Below are 27,208 nucleotides of genomic sequence, written 5' to 3' on the forward strand. Positions count from 1 at the left end.
TAAAACTAAACGATATTTTGTTAAAAGTTCTTGATGTGTAGAGTATATGCGGCCTAAATTTCCAGTCATTTCTTCTCTTACTGTTTGGCTTTTGTTGTGGTGGTGTTGCTGCTGTATAAGATGGTCTAGAAAGATCTTCAGACTGAGAAACAATATAAACAAGCATATTTAGAGATTGCGCTGCTGCTCATATAGGAAAAAAAGGAAGCAAAATCATACATCAGTGTGAATTTATCAAAAGAAGGTAAGGGAGGTATGGGTCAAAGGTTTATGGAAGGGACTGACACTTCAAAGTTACATCTTTTTATATAGCTTAGGTTTTTCCAAGTCTGTTACTTTTCACATTTAGATGAGAATGGAAGTTGGAAAAAATCCTAAATTGCTAAAACAAGTGAACTACTTATATTTTAAATTAGTACTGTGTTCACATTAGAAAATGAGTCTAAGTTACTTATTAACACAGTGTGTGAACATTTACCCTCAGCTTGAGTGGAGTTCGGGGACATAAAGATCCTCATCTCTTCCTGTCATGTTTACTTTCTGCACTTATGTGAACAAAATAGTTCAGGGACAATTTTAGGTGCATTGAGGATTGAGTTTTGAAGTTGTTGGAATAATGGCTTCCTTGAGAAAGATAAGATGTGTAAATATGGGGTAGGAGAAGGAAAGAATAAATCTTTGGGGGGCAGGATTGGAGTTGAAGACACCAGCTTAATCCATTATTTTTAAAAGCAGTATACATTCACATGTGAATAAATTGTGAAACATTAAAAATAGAATCTGTGGGACTAGAGAGATGGGTCAGCCCCTAATCCCAGCTCCAGGGATCTGGCACCCTCTTCTGACCTCTCTAGACATCCACACTCATGACATACGACCTCTATAGGTATCCACACACATGACATATGACCTCTACAGGTGTCCACACACATGGCATACCCTCATAAGGACATGCACATATAGATAAATGAAAATTAAAATAAGCATTTAAGTTAACAAAATAAGAATCCATACCATAATAAACTGATTGATAAGCAAATACATGGGGCTGAGGTTCTTGCTTATAGTAGAATTGAAGCTCAAGACCTGGAAGCCATCACTTTGAAGCCAGTTAGCATGGCTAGCAATGGTTGGGGTGCCAAGGATCAAAACAAAACCAGGGGATCACTGACCGTATTCTCAGTGTCTTGCAGCATCTCCCCACAGTCTGTGGGGAAATTAGTTGCAAGGAATAAAATAGCGATTATACATTGGTAAGACCCAGCAACAGTGTGGAACAGATGGTCACCATATGACTGCAGTTATGACACCCCGAAGGGACACATCCTCATCTCTGCCCAAGTAGCATGACCTCCCGTTAGGAGGAACCATCAGGCAAATCCTGAATCAGGAATGCTATACTTTAGAAAACGGAGTGGCACGAGGAGAGGGCGTTTTATGAGTAAGTTAGTCCTGTAAATGAAGGCTGCAGAAGGAGCCCTGTTCCCATTAAAGGCCATGATGTAAGCGTGGGCTAGCAGTGCACTGCTTGATCTTCCGTTGACTGCCAGGTTGAGAGAAAGTGCTGTAGAACCTATCATTGGATCATCTGAGGAATGTGGCTACACAGACTGAGGGATGGGCAGATTAGCTGGAGTTGATGGCTCTGTTTTGTCTGTAGAGGAAAGTACCCCTAGCAGAATGCACAATCGCAGAGACGCACAGGGCTGTGATGTTCGTGGCACCTGTGATTTATCCTGGGGAGCGGTTGGGGAAGAACAGATGAGCACAGATTGAGCACAGATTGAAGTAAGATGGGTAGCTAGAGATGGCGAACCTGGCTTTACTGTGGTTTTGTGTTCTTATACAGCGTTTGTAACTCTTCTGGAAGTTTGAAATTATTTCGAAGCAAAATATTTAAAACATTAAAACATCTGCCCTTTATTTCAGAGCATTCTCATTTACGGAGCCCTTGTTTCTCTGCCTGGAGTCGGGGTTTGGAATGAGCGTTTGCAGAATTTCTCTCCATTTTGGTGTTGAACTCTGCAAAGCACCCATTGTCAGCTGTGGCAAGAGTTAGTAGAAAACAAACCATTGGCGCTCTGGAGACTCTGTTTAGGGGCGCGTTTTCCCGGGGCGCGTTTTCCCGGGGCGCGTTTTCTCTTGTAACTATGGTCACACCTGCTGTCAGCTGCTGTCCTCAGGATTGTTACTATCTTATTTTAAAGGGCTTTTAGAACAATTCGTCAAATTGTGAAAAGCCCATGATTATTTAATGCTCTGTTTTATACATTCTGGCCTTTTTATTGCCCTAATAGGTATGCATTTGCTTGTTAACCGTCTGCCATTGCTTCCTGTCTCCTTTCCTAGGTGTTGAGGATGTTATGCCAAACAAAACAAATTTCTGCTCTCATGAATTTTACTTTGTGTGTGTGTGTGTGGGGGGAAGAGTTAGGGAAAACAAGAGAAGTTAGCTGGAGAGAAGGGAGTGAGGGGATCCAAGGGCAGATTTGGAAACACTGCCTGGGAGACTTTGGAACAGTGACCTGAAGATGGGACGGCTGCACAGAAACGATGTCTCATGAGGGCGCTCTCAGACAGCAGCCAGTGCGAAGGCCTTGAGGCAGGATGTGCAGGTCCGCGAGGTGTAAGGATGTGGTAGGAGATGATGGTGAGAGCACATCCATGTCTTGCTGACTCTGATGACAGTGCTGATTCTCACTGAGGGCAAGGAGAAGCCGCCCGCCGTGAGATAGGGATGCCCTACACTGTCTGATCGTCCTTTCCTGAGAAAGGACTGGAATACAGTCGGGGTAGAGATCCAAGGGTCAGCTCCTAAACCTTAGCAGGAACTCACGAGACATGACACTGACATTGACCAGTACAGGTACTGTGTAAGTGAAGAGACTGACTGTACTTTGGGAATCGTCAGTCATATCTGCTGCTGGAGTGTAGGGAGGGGTAGGAACTAGGCTTTTAGAGGTGGGGATGGAGGAGGGATCAGTCAAGGAGCTGGGTCAGACTAAGAGAGTGAGCACCAATGCGGGGGGGTGGGGGGGAGGAGGTGGGGGGGAGGTGTGTGTGATGGGGGTGCTGCTGGTGCTGCCTGTAGCTCAGGGAAGGTCTGTAGGTTATCCACTACCTTTAAGTTTCAGTGGTGCTGTGCTGGGGAGAAATCTAATAGGAGTGTGCTCCGTTTGAATGGCAGGATCATAGCAGGCAGAAGTGATGTTTGACTGTCCCTTCAGGGATATTAGGGGAAAGGGTTGTTTATCTTCTGTTGAGATCTGTCTGCCAGTAGTTGTTATTTTCTTGGGAGGAGACAGAAGTGGGACTTAACCAGCAATGTCCATGCTTAGCAGCAGGCTGACATCTGTACTGACAGGTCTAGAGCCATGTATGATCGTGAAGCTGGCACAGTGCAGGGGTGGGGGTGGGGTGGCACCAGCAGCTCCTGTGGTCCTCTTCTGATGGCTCCTGGGATCAGGTCAGCATGTAGAGGGCTTCGGAGTTCATGTGCTCTTTTGTTTGTTTCCTTGGTGCTTTTCATTATGTTGTCTGGCAGGTGTCCCAGAATAGCCATAGGAGGCTATAAAATTGCTTATTAAAAGTTTCTTTCTGAAAGCGAGCATTTTATTATTATTTAATGGTTCACTTTGTTTAAACTCAGAGACCCTTGAAAATCGCTAAAGACTGAGAAACAGTGTTTTTTTTTTCATTGATCTACAAAAAAAGAGTTACTTGATTCTAAGTCCCTTAGACTTTGCTGAGATCGAGGCATAGCTAACATTTAGCTAAATCTGGAGTTCAGGCGACTGCTTCTAATTTATATAACTGAGTTTTGAAATTCAGATTTTTATGTATGAACATTTGTGCATTTAAAAATATTCAACCCTTTGACACTGTACCAGACTCACTCTAAATCAGAGGTAAACAAAACAGGATATAAGAATATATAAACTATAAGGGCCACGGTGGAAGCGCTGTCTAACGTGTGACCTGTTTAAAACTTGACACCTTGAAGTTGTGTTGTAGGCTACAAGTGGAATGTGCTGACATCTTCTAAGCATTTTCTTGGCTGAAGTTATATTGAAATGGAAGCTTAGAAAGCTCCATCCACTGTATCGTGTTTTATATCTGAACTTTACAGTATCCCTATCTGCATGCCACTCAGAAGGCCGGCGTCAGGAAAACATTGACACAGAGCTGGCTCTTCCAGTTGTCTCGCTTCCTGCTTCTACTTTATCTGATACCTGCTTGGGCCTGGCCACTCAGAACTGGCAAAACTAGATAATCAGCATGTGTAAGAGAAGAGGAAACAACTCAGGAAGAAAGAGAGCAGAAGGTAGGAACAGGCCTTTCACCAAAGAGAAGCCATGAGGTAGCCAATGAGTATGGTAGAATATGCAGCATCATTAAGGAGCAAGAAGATGCAAATTAAGATTGCAGTGAGTACCATTTTATATCCTAAAATTATAAGGATGTGAAAGGACATAGCTAAATATGAACCATTATTGCTCATGAGAGCATAATTGCTAAGCACATAGTAGGGAATACATTTAGTATCAGGAAAGTTGAATGGATGAGTCTTGGAGATGTAATATTGAATAGAAACATTAAGTCAAACATATAAGAGCTGTTGGTCATTTTGATGGATTTATAAAGAAACTAGAATACCATGTTGTTGAAAGAATACCATCTTGTTGAAAGATACATAAATATATAATATACTTAAAACAATAATGAAGGCAAAATAGACGTGTGCATTTATAGATGGCGGGAGTTGGAGGTGTGGAGTAACAGGAGTAACCTGTTCTTGAGTTCTTGAGTTAGGAGACAGTTTCTAGATGTTCTGTTTTTGTTTGTCTGTATCTAGAGGCTCTCGTGTAGCCCCTGCTAGACCTCCAACTTCCTACGTAGCTGCGGATGGCCTTGAATTCTTGTTCTGGCCTCACTTCCCAAAGTACTGTTGTCTGTGGATATGGCTCGTTTGCTTTTCGCTTCAGAATGATGCCGTGCTTTGTAACCCAACTCCAAAGTAGTTACTAATTCTTTTGTTAAAAGAATAGATTTTTCGTTGGGTGGTGGTGTTGCACGCCTTTAATCCCAGCACTCGGGAGGCAGAGGCAGATGGATCTCTGTGAGTTCGAGGCCAGCCTGGTCTACAAGAGCTAGCTTCAGGACAGGCTCCAAAGCTACAGAGAAATCCTGTCTTGGGAAGAAAAAAAAGAATAAATTTTTCTTTCTCTCTGTTTTGCTGTTCTACACACGTGTGCTACGGAAGTGTCGGTGCTAGGAAAGGTCCTGACCCATGTGTTAGAATTTCTCTGAACTGTGTGCCTACACATGAAGGAGAATGCACATATTTAGTTTTCATTTGATAAGATTCAGAGTCATGAGCCTCGTGATGTTCATGTTATTATTTTGCTTTGATTTTAGCTGAACACTTACAATTACAAACAAAAATTGTAAGTAGCAAATAATATATTTAAAATATAATTAAGATTGGGCTATAGTTCCATTTGTCTAGCATTCTGAATGTTGGAAATGTAATGTTGAGTGAGAACATTAAGCCCTATAAGATAAGCACTGTTTGGTGTTATTTCTATGGATTCATTTATAGGATCTCCAGCATTCTATGATGAGCTGTGGTGGCTCACTTCTATAATCCTAGCACTTGGAAGGTGGGTGCAGGAGAATAAACTACGTAGTGAGTTCAAGGCCAGCCTATGCTACATAAGACCTGGTTAAGTTAGATTTAGGACAGGTGTCTTCACTGTGATTTGAATTCCTAATGGTGCTGTTAAGTTGCTGGTTTAAATGTTTCTTCCTCAGTGAGCTTGTTTGTGTGTCTACCATCTGATACAACATGCAACTTAAAGTTGTTGAAAATGCAAGGAAGGATTTTGAAAAGTAACATTTATTATTTATTTGTTTCTGTCTACCTGTGTGCCATGGCATGTTTATTGACTTCAGAGTCCATCTTGCAGAAATCGGCTCTTTACCTGACGAGCTGTCATTAATGAGCTGGGCTCATTAAGAAATAGCTTCCAATTTTTGAAGAATATTTTTCTTTCCAACTTTACCTTCTAATTAATTAAATACCAGTCAAAGCTTGGTTGGCATGGTGGTATTTGCCTGTAATCCCAGCATTTGGGAGTTCAAGGCTAGCCTGGGCTACAGGAGACCTACTCTCAACAAATAAATAAACAAACACAAATTAAAAACCATCAGCAATAGTAAAAAGAAACAGCCAAGAAGTGAGATACTTATCACAGCTAGATTATCTTTGGATAGGTCTTGAGTGATTAACTGATTTTGTTTGAATTATTATACTACGAATAGTGAGATTAACAAAGTTTTATGACCCAAACTAGTAGTGAGCAGGAAAGCAGAATGTTGCCACTCACTTTTGAAGGCATGGAATGCTGACTCTATGTCCAGATACTAGGATTCTCATGCTGAAATAGAGACTCACAAATAAGAGAAAAATTTTAATAATCTTTGTGTGGCGTGGCTCGAGTGTGACCTTTGAGGGAGGATGGGGGTTTCTGATTTTAAATTCGCACAAATCCATTAGCTCTTCACTCCATGTACCTCCAGATGCTGGACACACATACCTAAGGGGATACTGGTTTGTTTTCTCTGAAGCGGAGGCAAGTGAATATCAGCTCCATGGGGGTAGCGCTGCCTTATGGTCGGCCCTGTCACTCACCACGGTGTCACTTGTCTTCATGTAACTTCTCTGGGTCTCAGTTTCTTTACCAAGTAAAGAAGCCAAACTGGGTGACCTATCATGGATACTTTAAGTGACCTGCTTTTCCTGGATTTTAAGAAAAACTATCAGCCCTATTTCTTTTTAAAAGCTTCTTCTTACATTTTGTTTACTCATTTTGTGTGTGCGTCTGTGCCTGCTGATCTTGTGGAGGCCAGAGAGCAGCTTGTAGGAATCCTGCTTCTTGAACATCCACCATGTGGGTTCCAGGGATCAAACTCAGGTGTGGTTGTCAGCCTTGCCGCAAGCACTTTACCCACTGAGCCATCTTGCTGGCTCCTCTCATGGGTTGTTTTAAAGCAGGGTTTATCTGCCTTGAGTGATGGGCTCTCGGGTGTTAAAGGGAGGCGGCAGGCGACAGGTAGAAATGGCAGAAGATGCTGGGTCAACTGGTCTTCGGGACATGAGCTGAGTCTCTTTCTTTCTTCCTCACAGGTGTGATACCCTCTACATCTTCTTCAGGAAGAAAGTGCCTGTCGTTCCTGCCTCTACAGGTTCATGCCAGCCCAGCACACAGAATCAGGTCAGTTTGGGGACTTCATTAGGCTGTTGATAAAGGAGCCAGGGACAGAATCCTTGAGTCTCCTGAGCTGGGGTTCCAAACGCCCGCCGAGGTTTCCATTCTGCTTCATCCCTGATAACTGGGTAAGCTTGGGAATGCCATTTTCTCTTCATTCACACTCAAACCGGGTATGTTGGAATTCACTATCTTCAGATGCAATTCTGTCTTTAAATCATCAATATTTTTAGTATTGGTACCTGTAAATTGTAAACGGAGACTGGTTGTTTATCTTCCTGCCACCCATATGGGAATAATCACACAGAAACTATATTAATTACAACACTGCTTGGCCAATGGCTTACATGTGTTCCTACTTAGCTCTTACATCTTAAATTAACCCATTTCTATTAATCTGTGTATCACCATGAGGCTGTGGCTTACCAGTAAGTTTCTGGTGTTCTTCTGCAGCTACATCGTGTCTGCCTGTCTCTGTCTTCTTTCTGCATTCAGGTTAGTTTTCCTGCCTAGCTGTATTTGCCCTACCATAGGCCAAAGAAGCTTCTTTATTAACCAATGGTAATAAAACATATTCACAGTATACAGACAGGAATCCCACATCAGTAAATGACAAAATCATGTATTAGAAATATTTCCTTTGTCTCTTTCCTGGAAAATACTGAGTTTTGATGAACATCATAAAGTGAAATTATATTGGATTGTTTGTGCACTTACCATGCACATGGAGTGTCATGGCTTAGCAACATAGCACACTGCGGAACATCATCCCCCCATCCCCTCCCCTGCTGATTGGAAGCTGCCACTCTCTGCCCTGTCCAGCATCAGAGACTATTACACCATTACTGGACCCAGAAAAGATCAAAATTCAATACTGAAAGCAAGGTTTTTAGGAGGTGTATACTGTTTGTGGAGTCAGCAGCTGTAGTAACTTCAGAGTGCAGGCTTCTTTAATTAGTTCTGTTGTCCCCACTGAGAATGACCAGGTGGAGTGGAAAATGACATTGTAAGGTGCTTGTGAGTCCTAGGATTCTGCACTGCCTTGATTGTAGCACTTCATTTTAACTGAGGGACTTTGAATTGTTCATGTTTTCATGGGCTATCAGTCCTTCAGTAATGTTCTTCACCGTGGAGATGGTGCCTTTTGGGCCATCTTCTCTGCTGTTTGAAAATCCCTCAGCGGAAACCAGCTTAACTAAAAAGGGAAAGGTATTAGACTTTTGGGAGTTCTCCAGGAGACACAGATCCAAGAGCAGCAACACAGCCAGGTTGCACAACAGCGACCCAGGGGCCTAAGCACAGGAATTCCTTGCCAGCTCTCAGCAAAGTGTCTGTTCTCTGGACACATGTGAGTTTCTCTCCTCTGTACATATAGGAGTTTCCCTGTCCTCTGCACACACTCACTTTCCCCATACTCTTTACACATGGTGTGTTTCACTCTCTTCTGTACACACTCTCTTTTCTCTGTCCCCTGGACACATGCGCGTGTTCCTGACCCTGGTAATTCCTGCCTTCAGCCCACCACCCTTCACACTGAAAACGTGCTTCACTGCTCCTCCCAAGCTGTGTCTCAGTGGAGACCCCCGACAGGCTCTTCTACAAGAGCCTACAGTTCCCAGAGCCCCCCATTCCTCACCTGGCCCCAGACAGGCTCAGGAGAGGGTCATTTAAAACCTCACATCGGCCTTCCCTTCAAAGCCTGTTCTCTAAAAAGCACCAACTTCTTCCCTCTGAAATGCAGGTTGTGGTCACCTGCCAGTGCCCCTTCCAGCGGACAGCGTGCGCAGAAAGTCAGTGGTACAGCACGCTTAGATCCCAGCCCCAATACCCAATGAGGAACTGAAGCATTCAGGGAAAGAACTCGAGAAATTCCAGGTGAATTTGTGAATACAGACACCGATTGAAGCTGAAAATGCCCAGTGGAAAAAGTTCTTATAATCTGGATAAAATTGTAAAATAAAATAGCATATTGCTAATAATTTTAGGATTTTAGATTATAATTTATTTTTCCTTAATTTTAAGAAATGCTGGTTAAAAGTTAGTACCCAGGAGGAGGAGCTGTGTCTCAAATGGGGCAGAACACTGGTCTGGCAGGCCTAAGACCCTGAGTCTGGCGTTCGTTACCATGGAAGAACAGATAAGTCACTAAGTAGAAACATAATTTAGGTCTCAGAATGTCGAAATACTTCATCACCACTTTATCTCTTGCTGTGAAACTTTGTATAATTTTCCCCATTTTCTGTAGACTTTTGGCTTATTGAACATACCTGAGATTTGCATGTCCACCTCACAGAACTATTTTTAAATCCTTAGTATCTTTAGTGCGTGCATATTTGGAGAACAGAGTATATACATTGATCCTCATCAAAAGGGGCAATTAACAACAACCCCTGTAGAGAAACCCAAGTGGTCTAAGTGAAAACCTGCCAGGCCCCAGGCACGCTGCTCTGTCAACTGTGCAGATTTCCTGAGCGACTCTCGTTTTCTCATCAGTAAAATGGCTCTGCCGCTGGTTCTTAATAGAAACTCAAAGGTCATGACCGCTCACAGAGGCGGCCTGCTGCAGCGAGAGGCGTGGCTCTGCCTGACTAAAGAAAGGAGCAGAAGGCCCACGTCCCCATGGCCCTGTCAGGGAGTGTGCTGGTCATTTTCCCTGTGACCTGTCCTGCCAAGACCTCTGCTAAAAACACCTGCGTGGATTGCTGTGCCTTTGAGATGTCTGGCTGCTTAGGGGCCTCCTGAGGAGCAGATCCTTGAGGAAGTGGAGCTGTGTAAGTCAGGAGAAGGGAGGAACTCAGAAGGAAGTCTCCTACACCCAAACACTGACCTGATTGGATCAGGCGTCAGACATGTGCCCAGGCGCATTGTGTTGCTTTGTTTTTTCCTTCAGGAGTGACTGGCAGACTTGTAATCTCAGCATCTGGAGGTCACAGTGAAGGGACAGAGTGTGGGCCAGCCTGGGCTACATGGGGACCTGTCAGAAAGGAAAGACGGAACAAACACAAATGAGTAACGAAAGTGCTTGGCAGTATAACTAATCTAGAGGAAAGACAGGAAGCAGGTGGTCTCTGGACCTTGAGCTCTCAGGCTGTTTTGTTAGTTCTTTGTGTGCACTGAGGCAGGAAACTCAAAGAAACTGGCCTAGACTCGTACTTCAGAAGCCCAGGTTCAGGACCCCGTGACTGCATGGATGGCCATGTGAACAATCAGATTTCAAATCATACAGAGAAAGGAACAAAAGACTTTTAAAAATTTTTTTTCTTACCTGATATTTTTAGTTTTTCATATAAAAAATTAGGATATCCAATTACATGTTCAAGAGTTGCCTCTAAGAGCCTCGCAGGTATGAGTACACCTCTCTGCCCAGTTTTGATAAAAGTTAAACTTTAAAGAGCAGAGTTAAGATTTGGCTTAGTTCAAAAGCATCAGTAGATAAGCCTTGTGCTTTGTCATATTTGAGGATAGAATATTCAGGAACGAGGGCTGTGGGGTGTGTGTGTGTGTGTGTGTGTGTGTGTGCATGCACATATGTATGTTTAGATATCTTTGAAGGAAAACTGCTCAAAGTTTCTTAGAAAGCAAACCATCCCACTTGAAAGGATGCCTCATGCCGGGCTTGGGGAGGGCTCAGGGGTGAAGCTCTTTGGCACGAGCCTGATGACCTATGTCTCATCCAGACAGAACGGTGAGTGTCTGTGATCGCAGTATTGCCACAGCACACTAGGAGGTGGAGAGAGCAGATACGGCCGCTATGCCTACGGTACACAGTAGCAAATAACAAGGAGACTGTCTCAGACAAGATAGAAGGCACAGTGCTAAGCCCAGAGCTGCTCTCTGACCTCCACATGCATGCTGAAATGTGTGTGTGCGCGCATGCGTGCACACACGGGGTGGGGGAGGATTAAAAAATAGAGCACATTAAGCCTGGCTGTGAAGGTCTTCCCACACACTTGGTTGTCTAGAAATCAGTGATTGTGTTGTATGTGGGCTTATCTTTCTCTCCTGTGCTTCTTAGATTATGCTTTTCAATGATTTACATTTCTTGCACCTGCTGAAGAATGGCCTGTTCAAAGAATTTAGTTTGATAATGTCACGTTTATATTTGAAATCCACCTACTTCATCTGAATAATAGCTAATGGTAATAAAAACAGTATTATTAGTAGGTAGCATTTACTGTTTCCTTGGGTTTCTTTATCATATATTCCTTCATTTATTCTTCCTAACAAATAGATTCCATTATTGTTAGTCTAATTTTCTGCTTGGGTGGTGATAGGGCCCTAGTCACTGGCTGGCTCCAACACTCTGCAGTTGCATGGGTCTTATAGGAAAAACATCTCACTTCTTCCTTTTGACCCTAAATGGGCATGAAACATTTTGGCTGTGTTTGTGTTTGAACGTAGTATTAAAGATGATAGACATTTGTATCAGGCTCTTTTCTTTTAGGCCACCAGCCATCTCCCAGATCATGGCACAGACTTGTTAGTTTTGAATGCTCTGACTAGCTTGGGCATGTTTCTGGCTAGTTCTTTTAACTTGAATTCATCTGTTTCTCTTTATCTACCTTTGTCTCAGGGCTTATTACCTTTCTTATTTCTGTGTGACTTATATATCACTGTTCCTCATATCTGGCTGGCAGTAGCAGCTGCCTGACTTCTTGCCCCCAGCGTGTCCCTCTTCTCCTCCTTCTCTCCTCCTCTCAAACCTAGATTTCTCCTCCTATTTATTCTGTCTGCCCGCCAGCCCCACCTATCCCTCTCCTGCCCAGCTATTGACTGTTCAGCTTTTTATTAGACCAATCAGGTGCCTTAGGCAGGCAAGGTGAATCAAATGCAGCTCATCTTTACATAATTAAACACACATCCTTATATTGTTAAACAAATACAGCATAAATAAAAGTAATACATCTTTGCCTAGTTAAAATAATATTTTACAACAGTTATTATATTAAACACAAGTTTCAGCCATCTTATTCTTTTGCTGAGAAAAATATAAAACTCTCTGGTAGGAAGGTGTTTCAGGAACAGTGTTCCTTCTTGCTCTAACCCTGGGCAGAGATAAATTTCTATTTGGGGAAAAACCTACTGACCTGAAACTGAATCTCAAGCACTGCTAAATCTAACCATGTTTTTGGTATTTAATGTGTTAATTACTTTACTTTGGAACTCTGTACCTGTTTAGGTAGATGCCCGTAGTTACCTTTCCCTGTCCACAGTGTGTGTATGAGACAGGGTCTCACTGTGTTGTCCTTGCCGGTTTCAGACCTGTGACCCAAGTGCTGGGATTACAGGCATGCGCCTCCCTCCACCCCGGCTCTGGAGTCATTTTGAAAACAGCTATTCTAGTGCCATATACTGTAGATCTCCAGGGCAGGGAGTGCAGCCAGGCTGCCGCAGACAAGCAAGTTTCTAGGTGCCCGTGCCTTTGTTTCTCTCCCAGAGTTGCCTGTATCTTGCTTTTGTTGCTGGCTGCTCAGCTTTCTTAACGTGTTCAGTGGTCCGTCCAAGTAAGCAGGCTAACTACGTAATTACCTTGCTGTGTCTCGTCAGCAGGAGAGTGCGGCCATGGGCCCTGTCTGAGGAGTGTCCCTGGTAGGAGAGCCGTGGCCATTCTGAAGGATATCCAGCAGGCATTCTCTGAAGAGTGCAGCTTAATGTTCATAGAGTTTCCTGCCCAGAGCCAGGGAAAGGGCGGCTTCTCTAGGACGTTGTGGCAGGAAGAAGGCGTTCGCTTGCCGTGGTAACTGGAAGGGGATGTGAGAGAGTGTCCTGGAAAGGAGCAGGAGACACAGTTTGAGTGTTTCAGGGTTACTAATTTGGGGTGTCTCTTTATGGTTTCTTGCATTTATGGGTACTGGGTTTTGTGCTAGACTTTACTTCTGTAGCTCTTTACGAGTCTGAATGAGAATGCATTCTAACTCTAGTGGAAACAGGTATCGGAGTGAGTGAGAGCTTCACTCTGTTCAAGAAGCAGGTGGGCCTCAAACAGATCAATCTCGGTCTGTCTGAAGCAGACAGCAAAAACTGTGTGGTAACCTTAGGCATCTTTCTTACTTTGTTTCCAAATTGGATATACCACTCCCTCCTCTTTTTTTTTTTTTTGAAAAAAGCTTTATTTTATTTTATTTTATTTTCTCAGACGTCTTACTCTGCAGCCTTGGCTATCCTGGAACTCATAGTGTAGGCCAGGCTAGTCTTGAGCTCACAGGGATACCCCTGTCCCTGCCTCACGAGTGGTAGGATTAAAGTTTGTTTTTTCAAAAACGTTTGCTCATTTGGTGTGCAGATGTCTGTCCGTGCACTTACACAACGCTGCAGGTGTGGAAGTCAGAGGATGACTTTCAGGTATTGGTGTGTTTCCTACCCCTGTGTGGAGCCTGAAGCCGAACTCAAATGATCAGGTTTGTAGCAAGTGCATTTACACTCCTGGCCACCCTGCGAGCCCTGTGCTCCTTCCTGCATGCTTTACCTGAGCCCTGGGTCTCAGCATAGTTGGATTTTTTAAAAGTTAGAAAACTACTCAACAGAATTAGTAGACAATGTATAAGGCATTTAAAGTAATTCATAAGTTTTATAAAAACACTTTATGTTGGAGACCAGCTTTGACAAAAATACCACTTAGCAGGTAGGGTCATGGGAATTAGGAAAACAGTAAAGAGAACAAAGACGTGAGTGAGAACAATAAACAGAAACACAGGGTAGCGCTGGGAGGGAGCTCAGTGAACACTGAAGTTCCCGTGTTAAATGCCCGTACACTTTTATACCCTAACACAACAGGGAAGAAGACAAAAGACTGCTTTACCATGATACAAAGACTAATTTGAGCCTTCAAGCCATTAATCCATGAGAAAAGCATTCTGCTGTTTAGACAGTGAACCCACCCAGACCAAGTATCCTGAAGGCAGCCACTCCCAAGGTCAAATCTCCTATTTCAAAAGAAGGAGCAGAAGTATGCTTGAATATCCTGACCACTGGTCAGGGTGGAGTGGACCTGTATGGGCCACCTTAATGTCAAAAGGACCAAGTAACCACACACTTGCCAACAACTTTGAACAAGCTGAAACTCTCTGACCTTCAGACAGGTGGAAATAGGCTCACATTTTTGGGCCTCCACAAGTTTCGTCCTCTAGTTTTTGGTTTCCCTTGATGATACACTCCAGTGAACATTGCTATTGGAGAGATGTGTGTGGTTCAGCCATAGCTCTTCACTGCTGCAGCAGACAGTTCTGCCACTCTGGGGTTCTGTACGTGGTGTGGGCCGAGTCGTGTGCATTTGTTTATACAAGGAAAAGAAAGAGCAGTCATAGTCTTCTATGTTCTTCTCACTTTTAATGAGAATGGTAATCCGTTCTCTGAGGAAGCGGTGAGCACTCTGCAGGAAGTTTATCTCTACTCTGCCCTGAGTACTAGAAATTTAATTGAAGGATATGCCTGGGTAGCAGCGTTTGCTTAGCATATGTGAGTTTTGTTTTCAGGGCTGCAGAACTCCTACCCCAACCCTCCCAAAAAAAAGCCAAAACAAAGCCAAGTCCTAGAAATCTAGAGGCAAAGGGAGAACATCTCATTGTGTAACTCACCTCTCATTTCTTTTACTTCTTAGGACGATCTCACTGTGTAGCCTGAGTCTGCGTTAGACTCAAGCCTTCTGCCTCAGTTTCCTTCCCCACCCTCAGTCCCAGGATTGTTGTAGGCACGCCACCCAACCATGACCAGCTTGCTTTTGTCCATTTAGACTCAAATAGTTCAGACTAATTTTCTTAAAGAAATCCACATTCTTTATCTTTTTCTTCCTGGAGTCTGCCTAGTGCCGTGGGAAAATATCCTGCCATAGGAGCAGGAAACCACATGAGATGTACAAGAAAAAAAATTCCCTGGAAATCGGATGGCAACAGAGTAGTTGTGCTTGGCTGAGGCTGACATTTGAGAACAAGGTTTACAAGGTGTAATGGATTTGCTGCAAGACATTACACAGATGTCTTCCAGAACAGGGCTGAGTGAGCCCAGGTCTGCATGATTTCTGTTGGGAAGGCCGAAGAGCTTGTATGCGTTAGACATTTTATCAGTTTGTCAAAGGTTTTCTATGCATATGTACAGGTAAAATTGAGATTTTGCCCTTCTTCTTACGAATTTTCAAAGACATATTCAGCACCACGCTCTCACACGCTCTGTCTGCTCTGATGTGACTCTACAGCGGGATGCGGCTCAGAACCAGATCCCTAGGTCAACAGCTCTGCTGGGGACTTGAGCCTCTTGTCACTCCTTTGCAGCAAGCATGGGGGAAAAAGCAGAGACTGCAGCCAGCAGACTGTCCTAATTCTGCTTTTCTGGCCGCTGGTGTGGCTGCTCATCTTTATTCTCAACTTAGTAAATTAGTAAAGTGCTTCTGATTTGTAAAACTACAGGAGACTTCATAGCTGGAGCTACACATCAAAATTAATAGAAATAGGATAGATGCTGTCTACATCACCTGATTATAGTTAGGATTAAAGAGGTCACTTGTGAAAGACGGTGGGTGAATGTGGACCTGAAATATGGCAGCTACTTGGGTCAAGCTAAATGGTCAAATAAGTATGAAATCCCTTTCCCGAGAATACAGTCCTATACTGAGCACTCGTGGACGCCTAGGAAATAAAATGTGGGTATGACCCATGGACTCACGTCTCTGAGAAAAACAAACGGCACATGCTAGAAAGTAACATCTTTTCCCAGAAATCCACCAAAGAAAGCAGAGCGGATAGTTAGATACACAACATGGAGAGCACGTGTGTGTGTGTGTGTGTGTGTGTGTGTGTGTGTGTGTGTAATAATTCCTTTGATCTCTCGGGGTGGAATGTTAACGTTGGAGTGCTTGTGTGACTTATTTATAGTCTCAATGCATTCCTTTTGATGTTGCTTAGAGGAAATTTGTTTTATTTTTAAACATTTTTGTAAAAACAAAATAAGCTTGTCACAGTGCTTGCAGTTTGATGTTAGGGTTATAATGCTTGGCTCACAGGGTTAAGGGCCATTGTCTTATCCAAGTGGAATTTTAATTTTTGATGCTTAGACCCAGCTGTGAAGAATATGCTTTAGTTCATGACTCAGGAAGAACTTTACTATATATTTAGCTGTCTTTTCCCTTGTAAGGAGACAGAATTCCAGCTCTGTCTTCCTCCGGCAGTGGCTGAGCCAGGTGAGAATACAGACACGTCAACCCAGTTGGTTTCCATTGCTGTGGTCGCAGGCAAGGGGAGCAACTTTAAGGACCAGCTGACTTTGGTACTAAGGTAGCAACACTTGTCTGGACAGGTTTCCAGACATCAGGTTTCCATTCTTTGTGATGATAACGCCTAGTTCCTTCTAGTACAGAGGGAGCATTGTCTACACGTGAATTTTATTTTTCCTCTGTGTTTAATCAGACATGGTGGCTCACACCTGTAATCACAGGATTCAAGAAGTTGAGGCAGGAGGATTGCTATAAATTCAAGCCCAGCCTGGTCTACTGTGGTAGTTTGAGTAAGAATGGCTCCCCAAGGCTCATATATTTTTGAATACTTAGTTATCAGGGAATGGCATTATATGAGAAGGATTAGGAGATGTGGCCTTGCTGCAGTTGGAGTGGCCGTGCTGGAGGAAGTGTGTCTGTAGGGGAGGCCTGTGGATCAGGATGTGGACCAGCTATGGCTCCAGTGTTGTCTGTGCCACCATGCTGCCCCATCCCTGCCATGATGATAATGGACTAAACCTTTAAAGTCGTAGGCATGCTCCCAGTTAAATGCTTTCTTTTATAAGAGTTACCTTGGTCATAATGTCTCCTCACAGCAACAGAACAGTGACTGAGACAACTACATAATGAGTTCCAGGCAAGCCTGGGCCACAGAGGGGGGCCTGTCTCAATCCATCAATGGGGAGTTAGTAGAAAGAGAAACAGCATGGAGAAGTAAGTTGCAAGAAAGAGGGCCCGCTTATTTGTCCCGGCTGCCCGGCTAGCTTAGCTCTGAAATAACCACACAGAAATTGTATTAATTAAATCACTGCTTGGCCCAATTGTTCTAGCCTCTTATTGGCTAACTCTCACATCTTAATTTAACCTATTTCTATTAATCTGTATATCACCACGAGTTTGTGGCCTACCAGAAAAGATTCGGCATGTCTGACCTGGCGGCTCCATGATGTCTCTCTCTCCTGACTCTGCTTTCTTCTTCCCAGAATTCAGTTCTGTCTTCTCCACCTACCTAACTTCTGCCCTATCAGGCTCAAAGCAGTTTCTTTATTCATTAACCAATGAAAGCAACACATGAACAGAAGGACCTCCTACACCAGAAGTACTGACTGTGCTTCAAGTCCCTTTAGACTTTGTCACCATGTCACAGTGCTGTACTCTGAGCGACTCGTTTTGAACTTCCTCACTCCAGAAGACCAAAGAGACAGGTACACTCACCAGCATCCTAGCTAAGTGGAAGCTAGTTAAATACGTCCACTTTGCGCTGGCTTTTAGTTCTTTGAGCAGTCTGAATGAAGAGCAAATTTAACATGGCTGCATGTTTTAAATCAGACACATATTTACATGCTCAGATCTATAGAAATCCAAGCAAGAGCTGAATTGGAACGGAATGGATCTTTGATCCTTCCCCTCTGTTTCTCTCTCTCTCTCTCTCTCTCTCTCTCTCTCTCTCTCTCTCTCTCTCTCTCTCTCTGTGTGTGTGTGTGTGTGTTGTGTGATCATATATCGTTTAAGTTAAACGTTGAAAGACACCTATTTTCTTATACTTATGCTCATCAAAGGCAGGAGTTACTCTGGAGAGAGGTCACACCTCCAGTTATGGCATCTTAATCCTTCCATGTAGCTTGTTAGCTTCCACTTGTGTGAACTGAAGAGGATCCACCCCTGTCCCATTTTGTGAACTGGAGAAGATCCACCCCTGTTCTGCTGTGTGAACTGGAGAAGATCCACCCCTGTTCTGCTGTGTGAACTGGAGAAGATCCATCCCATTCTGCTGTGTGAAATGGAGAGGATCCACCCCATCCTGTTGTGTGAACTGGAGAGGATCCACCCCTGTTCTGCTGTGTGAACTGGAGAAGATCCACCCCTGTCCCGTTGTGTGTGTCAACTCCAGGATACCATAGGCATAGGTTTATGTGGATGTAGCTTTGTTCATATGTGGTTGTGGTTGGTTCTGCGAACTGATAAACTACAAAACCATAAGATGAAACTGGTAGAAACAGCTCTGTGCTCGTGCCCCAGCAATTTCAGTTCTTGCAGAACACGTTGATAGTAACACTGTCCCGTGTTACTTCTCAGGTGGAAGTGACTTTGCCAAGTCAGCCATGACGGTGCATGTCTCTAATCCCAGCATTCCTGTGAGGCTGACACAAGGGGACCTGTGAGTCTAGGCTAGCCTGTACTACTTGTGTGAGTTTAGGCTAGCCTGTACTGCATGGTGGATTCCAACCAAGCTGTGATACCCAGTTTCATGTAAATATTAGTTTTCCCTGTTTGTGTTCAGTTGGCTCTTGTTAGGAATAGCTGAAAGGCTAGTTAATTCTTAAGTAGACTAGGATCTGCTGTCTGTGGAATCTGACAGAACAGACTTGCCTTGTGTTCTTCATCTCTGTTTTCTCCTTTTCCTTCCCTCCATTGCATTTCTACTCCTCTCCATTTTCCTTCCTTTCTGTTCTGTGTTCTCTTTCTATCTTTTCCCAGAGTTCTATCCCATGTCATGTGTGAAGGAAGCACTGATTGGCTTGATTCACAATAGTTGCCTTAAGAGTGGTTCCCAGAGGGCCAGCAAGATGGCTCAGCAGGTAAAGGCCATTCCCACCAAGCATGACAAACAGTTCAATCTCCAAAACCCACAACCAACTACTGCAAGTTGTCCTTGACCCGCATATATACAACACACACACACAATTATAACTGTAAAATAAAACAAAAAAGATGGCTTCTTTAGTTGTCTCCTGACTGAGTTTGCAGTACTCATTGGACAATACTTTTGGGGAATTACAAAAGTCCCTGGGTAATAATTTTTGCATATTTCTCAAGATCCAAAAGGAGGAAGAAAGACCTAAAAATATATCTGTAATGTATTTAGTCAGTGTTGTGACTTTTAAATTCATGAAGTAAGTTCTTTCCTGCCTAGGTCACGACCTGTTAAGCAATCTAGAGAGGATCGTGGTCAGATGTGACCATGGGATGAAATGGGACAGGGACTCCGTAGCAGCAAGCAGGTAACTCAGGGCCACAGTGAGTAGGGGACAAAAATCCTTCAGACGAGATCCCCAGTGCTCAGATCCTGGACCACCTAGTCACGAAGAAAAGAGACAGTGGGGACAGTGGGCAGCATTCCCCGAGGGTGCTATTTTGCATGTGGGACTTGAAGAGAGGGAGGGAAAGTGAAAGCAATATATAATCCAGGTCAACTGTCAACTTTCTAGCTTGATTGGTTGCTGCTGCCCTGAAACTGTGGGAATTAGAGATGAGCAGATCTCAGTTTCTGAGGCTGTCAGAAATAATTTCAAACTTCTTATAGAAAAGTTGCAAAATATTCTATAGAGAGCACCATGAATCTTGTATCTCGATTTGCCTGGCACTGCCCTTCGCTTGCATGGGATTTATTACATATTTACATATATGTTTGCTTCTGTGTACATGTAAACACACACGCGACATTTAAGTTTCTACCACTGTATGATAGCCCTTCTGCCATGAATCCCTTCGTGTAGATCATCTCGTATGCTAGCAACTGCACCTCTGTGCAATCAGCTCCGTTATGTTACTTCAGTCTACCATTCTCCTTCTGCTCTGTAGCAGTTCAGATGCTCTGTGCATCATTTGGCTGGCCTCCAGTATGAGCTTGTCTGTGGTCTGTGTTGGTCTAGGTGTTGTATGAAGTTGCCTTTGCGTAGCTATGATGAACACTCTGAGAAAGAACTTAAGGAGGAAGGGTATGTTGGCTCATGGTTTCAGAGGGTTCATCCCATGCTTGGTTGGTTCCATGGCTTGGGCAGACATCGTGGAGGATCAAGTCCTTAGCATCCCTTGCTATAGAATAGTTGTGCACAATTTCTTTGCCTTTTGTTACATGACCATCTTCCCATCTTCAGGGTGTGCACGCATCCTTCCTTTCCCTTTGTTTAACTGTGGCTGTGCCTTCTGCCTGCTGTGATTTTGAGTAAGTGTCCTTGGTAGAATATTACATAAGGAACATGTCTTTTTTTTTCTTTTTTTTTGAGACAGGGTTTCTCTTTGTTTTTTTTTTTTTTGAGAAAAGCCAGCATAAAGCACTTTTATTGCAATAATAAAACTCGAAACGCATATGTGGTGCAGAGGGCAGGGGACAAAAGCATACTTTCTCTCACCAAATCACTACACAGGACAGCAGAGGGTGAGAAGGAACTGAGGGAGGAAAAGCCAGGAAGCCAAGATTAGCAGAGAGAGCCAAGCATCAGAACCCAGGCGATGCTGCAGCTGTGATGACCAGCATCATCTTCTTAGAGAACACTCAAGGATTTGTAGTGACGACTGGGCGTCCACTGGGTGGTGAGTCTACAAACAGCACCTTCAATTTAACTTTCCACTAAAGTTCTTAAAATTTAGGAAGTGGAGCTTGGATAGTTACAAGATTACAAAAGTCCTGAAAATCCATTAGAAAAACCACAGGATGAAAAACAAATTAAGCCAGGTCGCAAAGGCTTCAGAGGTCCCTGCCGACCCAGGGACAGGGACTGTAGTGTCTAACACAGCAGTGAAGGGACCTGCTGTACAAGGCAGACGGTTTCAGAAGGTGGGAGGGCTGTCAAAGGCTGGCTCCCATCCTTCCCACTTCAGTTTGGGTAGGGCTTTCAATTTAACAGGACTTCCCACACTGGAGAAAAATCCAGCCCTCAACAGCATCTCGAATCTGCTATGGCTTTGCAGCACAGCAGCAAGAATGTCTTAATATATAATAGATAATTTTTTCATCCAAAAAATTAAAATAAAATAAAATAAAAATTCTTGCAAATCCCACCCCCAACACCAATTCCTATTCTAAAGTTAACCCATCGCTTGTGCTGTTAATACTTGACAATATACTTCATTGGAAACCTAGATCTGAAAGACTGAAATTGAATCTTCACCCCAAAACAAAATAACTTGAGGTTTATGGCATATAGTTTAGGTCAACACACATACAGAGAGGGAAGAGGACATGGAGGTGTCCGAAGCAAAGCCGAGTGACGGAACACATTCAGTCGGGTAGGTGTCTATACAAAGAGTGGTGGGCATCAGGAAAAGCTCCACATGGATTCATGTGCACCCGTCTGGAGGTACCAGATCCCTCCATGGCAGATCCATGTGCAAGGAGCTAAGGGAGGAGGCCACTTCTGTCATTCCAGTTTTAGAAGCTCCACATCGAAAACCAGAGTGGCATGTGGTGGGATGATGCCTGGGTGCCCAGTGGCTCCATAGGCATAATCTGGGGAGATTGTCAGTTTGGCTCTCTGACCCACACTCATCTGGGCTACCCCTTCTTCCTAGCCTCGGATCACCTGCTGCTTGCCTAGCATAAACTTAAAAGGCTTGTTTCTGTCCCGAGAGGAATCAAATTTCTTTCCATCTTCAAGCATCCCCGTGTAGTGCACCACACAGGTCTGGCCGCGCTTCGGGAAGGTGCGCCCATCTCCAGGAGAGATGGTCTCCACCTGCACTCCCATGGCGGCAGCGGCGGCGTTGGCGGAGGAGGAGGAGGACGCGGGCAGCGGTGCGGCGGGCGGCGTGCCCAGGGTTTCTCTTTGTAATGGTCCCAGCTGTCCTAAAACTTGCTTTGTAGACCAGGCTGGCCTAGAACTCAGAGATATACCTGCCTCTGCCTCCCGAGTGCTGTGGTTAAAGGCGTGCACCACCACCTCCCGGCAGTTAGTCCCTCATAACATTTCATCTCCTTTGTGTAACATGTGTTGGTCATGCTTATTGGAATTATTATTTATAATTGACTTGAAATACCAGTTTCTTCTCCCTTTCCCATGATTAATGAGTCATGATTTTCTCAGCATTTTGGTTCTCAGACCGCCCCTTGTCTGACTGTATTCTTATGTCTTTTTATTTCCCGACAGTTTTTTAAATGAGCGTGTCATGATTTTCACCCTTTATAGGAAGGCTTACCATGTGCTTAGTGATCACTGGTGAGAGTTGGTCCTTGCCCTGAGTGGCTGTGGTTCCTCTTCACAAGAAGAGACCAAGATGCAGACACTTGGCATATATGCCAGTGGTGGGTGCTTTGTTTCTAGTCTCCGTCGGGGAACAGAGCTAGTAAATATGTCTATCTTTATACATAAAAACACATATGCGTATGTATGTATCATCTTTGTGTCTGTATGCTTTTTTTACATGATAAGTGTATGAACAGTTATGTTTGGTTCTTGTTTGTACATCTGAGACAGAGTCTTCTGCAGCCTCACTTACCGTGTAGCCAAGGATGACCTGGAACTCCTGCTTAGGACTGCAGGTGGCTCGGGCCAGCCGTATTTTGGAATACGTATTCACACTGATACCTTCACTTGACCCTTTCCATAGAGAGAGCATGATCCCCACTAGTATCAACATTTTTACTTAATATTACTCCATTTTCTCAAGTTTTCCGTGTTTTAGCTGTTCAGCCTATTATATCTCAGTAGAGCCAGGTCTTCCAGCGCAGGTTTAGCTCCTAAGCATGTATCCCACACCTCTCACTGGAATGTCTATCATATAGTCCATGGCTTCCGGGAACTTTTTTTAGCCATGTAAGATATCTCTCCTCAAACTCGTCTTTTAATTATCATCATAAGCTATGCTTTTGTTTGTTGGGAGTCTTGTTGTTTGACACAAGGTCTCACTATGTAGCTCTGACAGACTGAAGGTCCCTATGTAGGCAGACTGGCCTTGAACTCATAGAGATCCTTCTGCCTCTGCATCCTGAGTGCTGGGTTTGAGGCAGGAATCATCATGTCCAGAGAACATTTTTAAAATTTGATTACAAGGCAGTAGTTTGCATACGTTTTATACTTCCCTTATTTGAGTTGGCTCTTCCCCTTCCTCTCATCGCTCTCCTCTCCCCCATCCCCTGCTGTCCTCAGCTCCATCCTTTTAACTTTTATGTCACCCCTGTTCTCCTACCCCCTCCCTCAATGCATCTCTCTTGTAGTGATCTTTTTCTAGTTTCTGGCTTCCATAGATACTCAGAATCAAACACACGACATTAGAGTTTTGAAACTAGGAGTCACATAGAAGAGAGAGCTTATGGTGTTTGACTTCCGTGAGTAACACTCAGTATAATTTTTCTATTTCTATGCCTTTACCTACAAATTTCGTATTTTTTTCATTTGAGTAAAATACCATTGTATTTATAGACCATATTTTCAGTGTCCATTCCTCGGTGCCGGACAGGAAGTGAGTAAGCAAGATGGAGTAATCATGGAGGTGCAGCTGCATGGTTCATATTTGTTTTTTCTGTGGCCATCTCTTGTCAGCTGCCCACTGGGGACTCACATCACCTTTCCCTTTTATTTCTTGGCCTGTTGTCTTTGTGTTTTTCTCATTTTAGCTTATGGTGTTATTTATTCCTTCTCTGAAATTAGAGGCTGCCCACAAAACAGATGGTTTTCTTATAGCTAGCCAGACTGATAATCAAACCAGAACTTTTTATAATGAGCAGTTGCCCTTAGATGTGTGACAGGGCTCTAGTCTTATGGTGAAGCACATCAGCTGTAATTTCAAGATTAGTGGATTATGAAACAGGAGCAGCAGCATTCGTGAGGAGCAAACAGCACAGAGCGTACTTGATTCTACACCACTCGCCAGAATCATGGAACTTGGGTGTGTGTTTTGTACAACCAAGCCTTCTTTATTCTAGTGCCCCTTAACTGAGGTTTGCATGCTTACTGTTTCTACTGCTCACAGCTCGTGCAGGTTTGGGTGTTTTTCCTTTATTGTGCAGTTCCCATTGTTAAATATCTGAGTGTACAACTTTCTCTTGGGGATCCTCGTTTACAGCTGATATCAAGAGAGCATGTGAGGTGTGAGACAGAAGCGAAGTAAAAGCAGACAGTGCAGATCAAGTCTCTATTAAGCTGTGCTCTTGTTTGTGTGCAGTGTCTGAGCCCCCCACGGTTTGGAGGGTTATGCTATCAGGCAGGCTTCTCGGGGCTCATGGGGGTTCCTTTAACAAGGCCAGAGTTGGATGCTCTATTTTAATGTCAGTATTTACTTTGAACTTTATCAGTTAATGTTGGTTTGGAATTTTGTTGTGACAGGCATTAGATTTGTTCAAATTCTGTGATTAGTATTGTAATAAATGTATTTTTATAGGATAAAATCTGTATAATCTAAAAAGTGCCATTTAATTATATTTAACTGTGATTCGTTGATACTTTATGCATTCAAAATGTTCTGTAATCATCACTTCTATTTCCAGAACTTTTTATTATCTCAGATAGACTCTTGCTGATTGGGCAATAATTTCCCACTCCTCACTCGTGGTCCCTGATAACCTCTGCTTTTTGTTTCTATGTTTGCCTGTCTCACACATTTCACGTGTGATCTTAAAATATTTTCCTCTTTATATATGGCTTTTGCACATAGAATGTTTTTAAGGTCATCTACGTTACTGCAGGTACTGAACTTCAGTTTTTTAGGACAGAACAATACTTTATCATGAGTATATGTCACCTTTTGTTCCTTTGATAAGCAGTTGACTTATGTCTACTTTTCAGTATTATGAACATCACTAATGGGGATCTCAGACTCTGTCTGCGTCCAGTGCTTTTGAGAAGTGGGTCATACGATGACCAGCCTTTGCAGGAGCCACTGAAAGTACTTTCTGTGTTACTGCATGTTACAACGACACATGAGTGTTCCATTCCACAGTGTCCTGGTCAGTAATAAGTAAACAAACAAATAATTCATGTGTTCATTCCTTTGGCTGTTTCAGGATTGTGTTATGTTCTTGTTGGTGGGTTTAAGACATCTCTGTGGGTGCTGAATATTAAACCTTCATTGAAATATATCAGTTCCAAAGGTTTATAATGTTCTACCTTTTTGCTTTGTTGGCCCTATGGTACGCTGAAATACTGAATTTTTCTGAAGACCTGTGGACCTGTGTATACGCTTGATTTGCTTGTTGTTTAGGTGACATTTAAAACAAAACATTGCCAAATTCAAGATCATTGAGTTTTGTGCTTTCAACTCTAGTGTATTGACGTTAACTTTTATGTGGTTATTCCCATTTTTCAGAGTAAGTTTTTGTTTTTAATTTAGATAGATATTTTGTTTGTGATCTAACAAATAAAGCTTGCCTGAAGAAGTGCAGAGCTAATTACTAGTTAACCACAGAGGTCAGGCAGTGGTGGCACACACCTTTAATCCCAGCACTCAGAAGGCAGGGGCAAAAGGATCTCTTTGAATTCAAGGCCACCTTGGACTAACACAGACACACACACATGCACACACACATACATGCACCCCTAATATATTTTTAAATCTCTTCCTTCAGGCACCATGAGCCCCCTCCTGACTGCTTGGGGTTGCAGGCATGTGCCACAGGTCTAGCTTAAGTTTTGCCTTCACTAGTTTCATTTATTTTGTGATACTTCAGAAAGAACTCCAAGTATCACATTTATTACAAATTCTGATGGGTGTCCTTTGAGGAAAATTAATGCCTGGCCCAGCAAATGTTTGGTTACACATTTGATGCTATGCTTTCTATAGAAACTAATATACTTGATTACAGAAAGAGTATAGGAATGAGAGATACTAGTATCTATCGATCTATCTATCTATCTATCTATCTATCTATCTATCTATCTATCTATCTATCTATCTATCTAATTGATTTTTCCAGTCAGGGTTTCTCTGTGTAGCTTTGGAGCCTGTTCTGGAACTCACTCAGTAGACCAGGCTGGCCTCAAACTCACAGAGATCCGCCTGCCTCTGCCGCCGTGTACAGGGATTGAAGGCCTGCGCCACCACCACCACCCAGCATGTGTTTAACTCTTTATCTGATCAAGAACTCATTGTTTTTATGTATTCTGTTGGCAGCATGGTTTAGCAGATTAGGAATGACCAGCTGCCACTCTCCCATTGTACTGGTGTGCTTTTATTTGTATCATGCCTTCCAGAGTACGTCTGCATCCTTGCCAGCCTTTGTTGTAAGTAAATATTTGGGGGCTGGGACCATAGCCTCAGCAACAGAGCACTTGTCCAGCTTGTGTGAGGCCCCGAGTTCAGTGTAGAGGAAGAAAGGAATGAAGAACCAATAATTTCCCCAATACTTTTATCATAGTCTGGGGCAGTAGTTCTCATCCTGCCTAGCGGTGCGGGCCTTTAATGTTGTGGTGACCCCAATCATAAAATTATTTTGTTGCTACTTCACAAATGTAATTTTGCTGCTTCTGTGAGTGATAAACATCAGCTATGTAGGATATCGCAGCCCACAGGTCTAGGGAGTTGGACATTTTTCTCTTCTGCATCGTCCTTTCATTTTATGTCTGAGTGCTGTGTCTGCATGCACGTGTGCGTGCCATGGGCATCCGTACCTGTGGAAGCCAGAGTAGGGCATCCAGTCCTTGGACCTGGACTTCCAGATGGTTGGCTTCCATCAGGCAGGTGCTGGGATTCAAACTGTGGTCCTCTGCAGGAGTAACTGGTGCTCTTAACCACTGCGCCACCTCTCCAGCCCCCAGCCAAGGGAGAATTCAATATTTTTGTAGAAAAAACAATGTGATCAATTACGAGTCTCTCAGAAACTGTAATTATTTTTTTAAGTTTTGAATTTATTTATTCCAACCTATGAATAAAATAGGTGGCTCCCATAATTCTAATTTAGATTACTTTTCCCTGATAACACTGAGAAATCTTGAAGCATCGCTTCGTGCCCATTCCTGGTTTGCTCACTTCATCTGTGTCTGTGCTCGCTTTCTCCTCGGCATTGTTCTGGAGTGAACGGTAT

At 43.4% G+C, this 27,208-nt stretch overlaps 1 protein-coding gene and 1 pseudogene across 8 annotated transcripts in view; one reads left to right on the top strand and one right to left on the bottom strand.

The window, feature by feature from the left end:
- The window catches only part of Wdfy3 (WD repeat and FYVE domain containing 3), a 231,511-nt gene that overhangs the window by 19,797 nt on the left and 184,506 nt on the right, over positions 1-27,208 (top strand). For all 8 annotated transcript variants that reach the window (XM_038344793.1, XM_038344848.1, XM_038344802.1 and 5 more), the window contains one exon: positions 7,190-7,277. The gene's annotated coding sequence lies outside the window, so the exon portion shown is untranslated. The remainder of the gene's footprint in view (positions 1-7,189; positions 7,278-27,208) is intronic.
- Positions 20,518-21,991, bottom strand: LOC119824603 (annotated as a pseudogene).

Source organism: Arvicola amphibius, chromosome 1 (genome assembly GCF_903992535.2).
Source record: "Arvicola amphibius chromosome 1, mArvAmp1.2, whole genome shotgun sequence".
Taxonomy (NCBI): domain Eukaryota; kingdom Metazoa; phylum Chordata; class Mammalia; order Rodentia; family Cricetidae; genus Arvicola; species Arvicola amphibius.